The sequence below is a fragment of the Palaemon carinicauda genome, chromosome 42, assembly GCF_036898095.1.
Source record: "Palaemon carinicauda isolate YSFRI2023 chromosome 42, ASM3689809v2, whole genome shotgun sequence".
Taxonomy (NCBI): Eukaryota; Metazoa; Arthropoda; class Malacostraca; order Decapoda; family Palaemonidae; genus Palaemon; species Palaemon carinicauda.
In genome coordinates, this window is record NC_090766.1 from 17,110,073 (window position 1) to 17,120,072 (window position 10,000).

Below are 10,000 nucleotides of genomic sequence, written 5' to 3' on the forward strand. Positions count from 1 at the left end.
TAAAAGAAACTAGAAATTTAATATATTTTTTATTCTGGGAATTTAATCTCATGTACCAAAAAAAAAAAAAAAAAAAAAAAAAAATCTCAGATATGATCTAATTTTCTGAAGATATATCCAAGAATTTATTATGCTGATGACTCCATTGCCGATTGCTAATTGCGTCCATATCCTTCCGAAGTTTTGGATGAACTTCGGTTATTAAAGCCGAGTTTGAGGAAAAGTAATTTAAGATATTCACCAACTCAATAATGAAGCTTCAGAGTGTCTCTGAAGTGGTATAATTGAGCGGACCAGTGTTGAAATGGCTGAGAAGAGAGAAATTTAATTATGCCGTATTTTTTTTTTTCATTAGCAAGAAAAAACATCTGTATTTGAAACGCTGTACTTGTTTACGGCTTCGTTTTCGAAGGAAGTCGTAGAATGAAATCGTCGGTAAAGACTAGTAACTTAGGTTTTTTTTTTTTTTTTTTCGGGAAAAAAAATAGACACCGATAGAATTAGGGAATTCTATGAAAACCTTGACCCTTTTCGTAATGCAGTTGGACTCTGAAATAGTCACATATAATTTGCTTTGATTAGCAATTATCAGAATGTATGGATTTAATTATCGAATGATTAATGATTTCAGTACGAATCTCAGCTCAAAAGACTGGCTAAGAGTTGTGATTCTTTGGCTAAAAGAAGAAGAACAATTCTCTAGCTAAAAGATTACCTAAGTCCAGAAGAACAGTTTTTCTTTTTCTATGAGAACATCAAATAAATAATCTCAAAGGTCGAAAGTCTAGTGGCCAGCCCAGATATGTGAATCTCAGTCTGAAGGTCAGACTAGGAGAACGAGTCTTAACCCAAAACTCCAGGACGAAAGTATGAATCCATAACCCAGAACGCCAGTGTAGAAGTAAGATTCTTCGCCCAAAAGGCCGACCCTGGAATGTCAGTCTTAGCCAAGTGGCCACAGGTTAAAAGTATGGATCTCGAATAAATACCTCTTCAAAGGACAACCTTAAAGATAAGTCAGAAGTAAGAATTCTAGCCTAAAGGGTACACCAGAAGTATGAGGCACAGCCAAAAGGCCAGACCAGAAGTATGAGTCTTGAGCAAAAATGGCCAGGTCAAGCAAATAGGACCAGGTCAGAATGAGACATAGCCCAGAGGTCAGCCTTAAAATATGAATGTTATACTATAGGCTAGCGCAAAGTCCAAAAGCTAACCCTTTAGTATGAGTTTTAGCCCAAAAGCCAGCCAAGACAGATGAGTTGTAGGGTTCGAACAATACCGAAAATAGCATTATCGGTAAATTACCGTTGGTGATATTTTTGTTACCGGTATTACCGGAATATTGCTACCTATCATATATATATATATATATATATATATATATATATATATATATATATATATATGTGTGTGTGTGTATATATATTATATAATATATATATATATATATATATATATATATATATATATATATATATATATATATACTGTATATTATATATATACGTATACATATGTATGTATATACATATATATACATATACACACGTGTGTGTATATATATATATATATATATATATATATATATATATATATATATATATATATATATATATATATATATATATATATATATATATATGATTTCAGCCCATATGCTAGCCCAGTAGTGCGAGTCTCAGCCCCGAAAATAATAGGAAGAATTACGAGAAAATCCAAAAGTCAGTCCAAAAATTCCAAAAACACAAGTTTTATTCATATAGCGAGTACTGAAATTCATCTATGACACCCAGATGATTTGCTGTTAAGGTTCGTATTTAGAAATAAATATTTCACCAAAAGACGCGATTTATAACTGCTGTTCTCATCCATCAGAATGACAGATAGCTTCAACTACCGAGGGAATTGTTGAAAGTTTAGCTATTGTAGGTTTTTATTGCCTACTTCCGAGTCAGTGGCTTAAGTTCGTAAGCTCAATAGCGTCTTCTCATTTCTTGCAATTGCTCAAGTTTCTTAATATTAAGATTGCACTATGCCCCCTGCATTTTATTTTTTATTTTATTATAGTTTTTTTTTTTTGAGTTGTTGCAGCGTATGTAATGATTTCTTGGGCTTTTTCGCTTTTCGGGATTGATTACATAAGGATTTATGCTTTTACCAACGCTCGGTATTTAACAATTAGGCAGGAGTTTTTTTTTGCCATTTTTGATAAACTAGAACTCTCTTATCACTCTGTGTACTGTCTTGTGTTTCCTCCCATTTTGCTGTTTTTATCATAGCTGCCGTCTTTACACGTAAAATTCCTCACATGTTACCGACGCCGAGAGGGCCTCCAGTCAAATGGGCTACATTCATATCCTTTGCGCCCCCTCAAACTTTGCCTAAAAAGGGGCAGAAATACTTTTCAGGGTGTGCATTCCTGACTCATCCTATTCCAGGTTCTTCTTGTGCTGGGCTATATAGCCCAAATTCGTAAATCAAATCCTTCCTCCTCGAACAGGTTAGTATTCTATTGACATAAGAGTATTAGTACCCAGGCTCATTAGCAAGAATGCTCGTCTTTGGTAAACATATGGTAACAGGTTGAATTTGGTCTCTGCAAATACGATGGAAAAGTCAGATGATAGAAGCTGAACTCTGTAAGCCTCCATGATTTAGATTTTAATAATGGATTTAACATACGAGCTTGTCATTTAAACTCAGAATCATTAAAATTGAAGATAGTTCTTATTGAAAATTATTGATTATAACGTACAAAAGATTTATCGTGCTATATATAAAAATAAAAACCATTGATTGATACGTACAAAAGATTTATCGTGCTATATATAAAAATAAAAACTATTGATTGATACGTACAAAAGATTTATCGTGCTATATATAAAAATAAAAACTATTGATTGATACGTACAAAAGATTTATCGTGCTATATATAAAAATAAAAACTATTGATTGATACGTACAAAAGATTTATCGTGCTATATATAAAACTGTATGGAAGTCTGGTTAGGTTTTGAAATTATTAAAAAAAAATATTGATTGATAGTTTCAAAAGATTTATCGTGGCATGAAGAAGACTGTATGTAAGTCTGGTTGGCTTTTGAAATGATTAAAAGTGTTTTACCCAATGGTGGAAGTAATTCATCGGTGTGTAAACATAGTCTCCCAATCCAGCAGCGAAATGATTTTCGGGTTTTCCTTCTGTCCTTGAGTAAGATCCCTACCGTAATTCCCGTCATTGTTTGAAGAGAGGGAGGTAATAGATATGAGTTGATTCGTGTAGAAAATTCATCAGGGGATCAGGTAAATTCGAATTCCCTACATCGCAAGTGTATTTCATATTTAATAATGAATAAATCTTGTCTGTTGCTTGAAAATAATACTGTTATATCTTTCGCAATTGCATTCCTTTAAATTATCAACAAATCAGAGACAAATACTTTCTTCATTCTATACGCACGAGTTGATGCAAGGCAAAACTGAAATTGGCTGCCTCGAGGTATTCTGTTGTGTTCATCATCATCATCTCTACGCCTATTGACGCAATGGGCCTCGGTTAAATTTCGCCAGTCGTCTCAATCTTGAGATTTTAATTCAATACTTCTCCATTCCTCATCTACTTCACGCTTCGTAGTCCTCAGCCATGTAGGTTTGGGTCTCCCAACTCTTCTAGTGATTTGTGGAGCCCAGCTGAACATTTGGTGAATTAATCTCTCTTGGGGAGTGTTAGGGAGGCAGTTCTTCTAAGTTCGTTGACAAAGTAGGAGGAGGTAGTGATCTTTCATTCTTTTTGGATATTTAGACTTTAAGATAATTTGCCTTTTTGTTAATGATTGGGTTTTATATCTAGCGATATGATGTACCAACCGTGTGTCACACGATCGTACATAGTAACGACATTTCATTTTGTGTATATATTATGCTTGTATCTTCGCTCTTCCCTTGCACTAAAAAGAGCCTGAATAAACATGTCTGTTTTTCTCCTCTGTAACAGTGTCTGTTTTTTAACATGAAAATTCTTGTTGCTTTGAGCTTTTGTATATAAAGGAGTGTGTTCTATAATAAACTCACTCAGCTGCTTTCATACTGCCTTTGAGTCACAACCTTCTCTCGGCCCGTCACATGATCCTCATCCATATCCTCTCACCTATCGATTTTATTTCTCCTGTAGATAAGGGCAAGAAATAAAGACTTTGCTCTTCTTGCTATACATACGCTCCATTGAGGAGAATACTAAGATTATAATGTGTATTTCAGCCGTCCGTAAAAACTGGCGTTCGGCGCTAATTATAACTGCGGGGAACTTTTCTGAAGCATCTGAATTCATTTTATGATTTATAAACAAAAAATATAGCTAGATGTTATATTTGTTGGAGCTGTAATGAATAGCCATTCTGCGTAAGAGACAAATGTCCATTACGAAATCTGGGTTTTATCTTTCATTAATTTGATAATACGGAAATCTGTAGAGGCAAGATGGCAAAGCATGGTAAGTTCTTAGCTGCTCATATGTTTATATTTCGGGGTGTTGTTATTGCTATTTTGTCATCTGGTATTGCGTTCGCACGGTATATATATATATATATATATATATATATATATATATATATATATATATATATATATATATATATATATATATATAGTGTGTCTGTGTGTAATATTAATATATACACACACGTGAAAATTCAAAAGGTAACACTAAGCACCTTTACCTGTTTATTCACACATACAGCTTACGGTATGTGTGAATAACATTTGCAAGTACTTGGTGCTGCCTTATACATTTGTGTAAACATATTTATACATATGTATATGCATAAAATCCAATCCCTTTAGTTTAAAAATTAATCAGTGTCATGATTTGCATCTCAAATCTTGCATTACCGTTATTAGTGTTATATATTGTAAGTTATTATACGTATATTTATTTACTTATTCGATATTACTTTCTGAAACCTCTTAATAAGCAATAATGTACATCAGATTATTTTATTTTATCTCTACATAAAACAGGTTCGGACATAAAAAGCTTTAGAATATCCTTTATGTAAAAAAGGTTTTTTCGTAATGGTATTAGATTATACTCTGGAAATTTCCTTTGAAATTGAATTAACACTACATTTCGCCAACCATGCGAGCAGTATTATTATTTCACGAGATTATCATCCGGATTCTTGCGTTGCTAAAGTACAATTCATCATTTTTTTTTTCTACATTACGCAATTCTCATGATGCAATCCTTCCTTTCTTCTGGATTTATTGCAAGTGAAAGGTATTTCTAAGTGTAATCTGTACATATGATTTTTTAATTAAATATCTCATGTGTTACGAGGGTATAAGGCTGATGATTTTTTTTTTTTAATACTTTTAGTTTTTTAACCGATGTTTTTTATAATGCTTATATATTTTTAGCTAATATTCTTTATAATGCTTATGTCTTTTTTTCTTTACAAACAATATGATAAGGATTCTTATCAAATTAAAACTACGACCGTTCACATTTTCTTGATTGAGTCTTTTCCTATTAAGTGACGTCATTTGTTAAGACATTTCATAATTGTGGATAAGGGCGAGATTGCTATAGATATCTTATGAATCTGTGCTTCTTTTAGGTTTTGATATTACATTTCTCACTGGGCTTTGTGCTTTACTTAATATTAATTTTAATCTTTAATGTACGATTTTGGTTCTTTAATACTATGAATGACTGAGGTTCCTAGCGCTTTATTCTATGACCAAGTTCAAATTTCGTACATTTCAGCGCCATGTCAACAACGGGTTGTGGTGACCGATGTGGTAACGTCCCTGATTGGTGAACGCCAGACTGGGGTTTGAGTACTGCTCAAACTCGTTAGTTTCTTATGTCGCGCCAACTTCACCATCCTTGTGAGCTAAGGATGGGGGGTTTCGGGGAGCCTATATGTCATATGTGTTGAGTCATCAGCAGCCATTCCTGGCCCTCCTTGATCCTAGCTTGGGTGGAGAGAGTCTTGGGCGCTGATCATATGTACAGTACTGTATATATGGTCAGTCTCTAGGGCATTGTCCTGCTTGATAGGGTTATGTCACTGCCCCCTGCTTTTGCTATTCATGATCTGCTTTAAACCTTTAATGTTTTTCGTTTCCCATTCCATTATCTTTAAGTAGCTGCACTTCTGAGCCTTCCGTTGCTACAGTACGTCTTGTTTATCTGCTTAAGTTGACTCCAAACTACTCCCGAAGAGTACCTCACCCCAGGTTATAGATAATGTTATCCTCATTTACCAAGGTCGGATTAAAACCGTTTCATCAATGTTGTTGTTTTGCTTTTTGTGTTTGAATAACTTTTCTATGGGTTTAAATTATAACGAGCTATTTTACAGATTATATTACTACTACCACTGTTAGTACTTCACTATTATATATGACATATCTGTTTTTGACGTTGTTAATAGTTTATATAGGACATATCTGTTTTGACGTTACTGTTTTTAGAAGGATTTATTGTTAATTTATTCTCATCATTTATTTATTTCCTTATTTCCTTTCCTCACTGGGCTATTTTTCCCTATTGGAGCCCTTGGGCTTCTAGCATCTTGCTTTTCCAACTAGGGTTGTAGCTTGGCTAGTAATAATAATAATAATGATGATAATAATAATAATAATAATAATAATAATAATAATAATAATAATAATAATAATAATAATAATAAAGGGTAATAGTTGGATTATAAGTACTTGTTAATACCTTTACGAAAGCTATTATCTTAATTAGTTTTGTTTTAGTAAATCAGTTTTAAAAGGTCATAAGATATTTACATCGATCACACACATTGATGATGTGTTCGTTCGTTCTTTGAATATCCTGTCAACATGAAACCTAACATTTTACTTTCGCTTTGAATACCCCACACTTGGATACACATTTGGCGGAGGTGTGCTCAAAACCAATCTGTGTTCTTAACAGCAGAGGCGGTAGTATTCACATTAAGCCTCGGGTATTACATTTAGTTATTTAATTATCAATCGAGATTTTCCTTTATATATTTATTTGTTTATTTATTTATTTATTTTTTTTTTTTGATACTGTCGAATATCCTTTATGAAAAGCCATTAAGAAAAAAAAAATTCTCAGAAAATACAAAATTCATTAATCCCTCTTTTTTGCTCTGAAGAGCGACATTTGAATAGAAAAAGACTTTAAAAGACTTTTCGTTTCTACATTAATGTTTTAATTGTATCAAATATGGAGAAAGGACAGCAGCTTTTGAAGTTGAGCTCCTATTAACCGACAGCATTATGTGTGGAGCTTTTTCTAAATTGTTCTTTTTATTAGAATTCAACGGGGGAGAGTGTCTGGGGATAAGTCGGTTCTTACACTAGAAAATGGGGAAGGTAATTAAGTTTTGTTTTTGAGAGCGTGTTAGTCTTGGTTATATATCTCATCATACACACGTGTATACTGTGTGTGTATATATATGTATATATATATATATATATATATATATATATATATATATATATATATATATATATATATACTGCATATATATAGGAAATATTTTTTTTAAAGTTATTATTATTTCATTTTCCTTGTTTCCTTTCCTCACTGGGCTATTTTCCTTGTTGGGGCCCCTGGGCTTATAGCATCCTGCTTTTCCAACTAGGATTGTAGCTTACCATTTGATAAAGATAATATATATATATATATATATATATATATATATATATATATATATATATATATATATATATATATATTTATATATATATATATAATTACATATATAGTTACATATATTATATATATATATATATAAAATTACACATATTATATATATATATATATATATATATATATATATATATATATATATATATATATATATATATAAACACGAGTATGTGTTATGTTGTGCAAAGTACATATTTATTAATAAATCGGATATTTTTTTTATTTCTTATACTATTGTTGTCTCTATTTGTCCTGTAAATCTAGTTGTATTCGTTTACCGAATGTCTAAAGTGACTAAATATTACAGGGAAAACCGATTCCTGTTTAAAATCCGTTAAACATCTTATTCATTTCGGACAATTTTCAGGTGTTTTTGAGCTGGGCCAGGTGTAAAAAGGAATTAAAATTCACGTATTTCTATACAGGTTGATTATGATAATTTTCTCAGATTTTACAATTATTGCCGCCATACTCACGTATTATTTTACTCGTTAAACATTTTCTTATATTGCTTATATTTTCAATCAAATTTTCTTTGTTTGATTCGGGTTTTTTTTTTCTTTTTTTTACAAGTTGACTATGATCATTTTCTCAGATTTTACGATTATTGCCGCCATACACATGTATTATTTTACTCGTTAAACATTTTCTTATATTGCTTATATTTTCAATCAAATTTTCTTTGTTTGATTCGGGTTTTTTTTTTTTACAGGTTGATTATGATCATTTTCTCAGATTTTACGATCATAACCGAATGACACGTTTTATTTTACTCTTTGAACGTTTTCGTATATTGCTTATATTTTCAATCAAATTTTCTTTGTTTGATTCGGGTTTTTTTTTTTTTTACAGGTTGATTATGATAATTTTCTCAGATTTTACGATCATAACGGAATGACACGTTTTATTTTACTCTTTAAACGTTTTCGTATATTGCTTATATTTTCACTCAAATTTGCTCTGTTTGATTCGGGTTTTAAAATTTTCTCATGAATGGCGTAGGAAGAGAACAGTGACAATACCCTAGCAAGATTAGCACCCAAGGTAAGACCAAGGAGGGTCAGGCAATGGCTGCTTAGGGCTTAACAAGTAGACCTGGCCCTAGGAAAATTGCCACTGGGAACATTTCCCATGTGTGAATTTTACCACCTGGAATACTGCCCATGTCCTCTCAGTTTTTTTCAAAGCATGTATATAACCATATATATGAAAGTAAGGATAAAAATAGCTTTGGAAAATTTCGACTTTTATTTATTCATTTATAAAGACAGTATAAGAGTTATTTGAAAAGCATTAAAATATTTAAAAATTAGATTTGTATGAAGAATATTTTTCAAAGGTTTTCAATATATAGAACTTGATTTTATTCGAAATATAACAAATGTTTATTCAAATAGCATTAGATATTTGATTAAAATATGTGCATGTTATATGCAATAAACTTCAAATACAACATTTTATCACTGACATTTCCATGCTTGTCAGCAATACGCTTTACTCGTACGTTGTTGTCACTATATTTTTTTTTATTTTTCCGTAAAGGGACAACGGGTCTAAGCTGAACTCCCTTTACTGAGGCTGATTTTTCCTCCTTTTTCGATGTTATGATTAATTTCGAAAGGTTTGTGGGGGGTGGTGGGGGGCATTACTGACAGAATTATTTGAAGGTTTAAAGGCTGTTCATGAATGGGAGAGGCAAGGGGCTGTGACATTGCTCTGTCGAGAAGGACAATGCCATAGATACTGACCACATAATACTATGATCAGCGCCTAAGCTCTGACCAAAGAGCGCCAGGCAATGGCTGCTGATGACTCAGCTGATATACCTGTAGGCTCCTCCAACCCCACCCCCATCCTTAGCGCTCAAGCAGGGTGAGGTTACAGCAAATAAAGGAACTAACGAGTATGAGCGGGACTCGAACCCCAGTCTGGCAATCACCAGTCAGGAACGTTACCACATTGGCCACCACACATAATGAAATTCTTAAACAGTGTTATTGGTCCTTGGTAAAACTAGTTCGGTTCTAAAATAGACAGTCCAAGGAGCAATAGGGACCGTAGGTTGAACTCAGCGTGGGTTGTTTCTTCCACCTCTTAATACCCCTATATAAGTCATTTCAAAATATGAGATAAATTCCGATGGTATATTTTCATCATCCGATAGCTCTTCAAAACTACATCCTTAGTCGCAGTGGCAGTGCTCAATAATATACTTCAAAATTTCAATATTTTCTGTTTATCTTTGTGTGCAACCAAACTTACTTTTTTTTTTTAGAACATTCC

The 10,000-nt window shown here is 32.5% G+C and overlaps 1 protein-coding gene across 1 annotated transcript in view; it reads left to right on the forward strand.

Annotated features, from left to right (window-relative positions):
- The window catches only part of LOC137633021 (uncharacterized), a 324,474-nt gene that overhangs the window by 146,664 nt on the left and 167,810 nt on the right, over positions 1 to 10,000 (forward strand). The gene's annotated exons all lie outside the window — the stretch shown is intronic.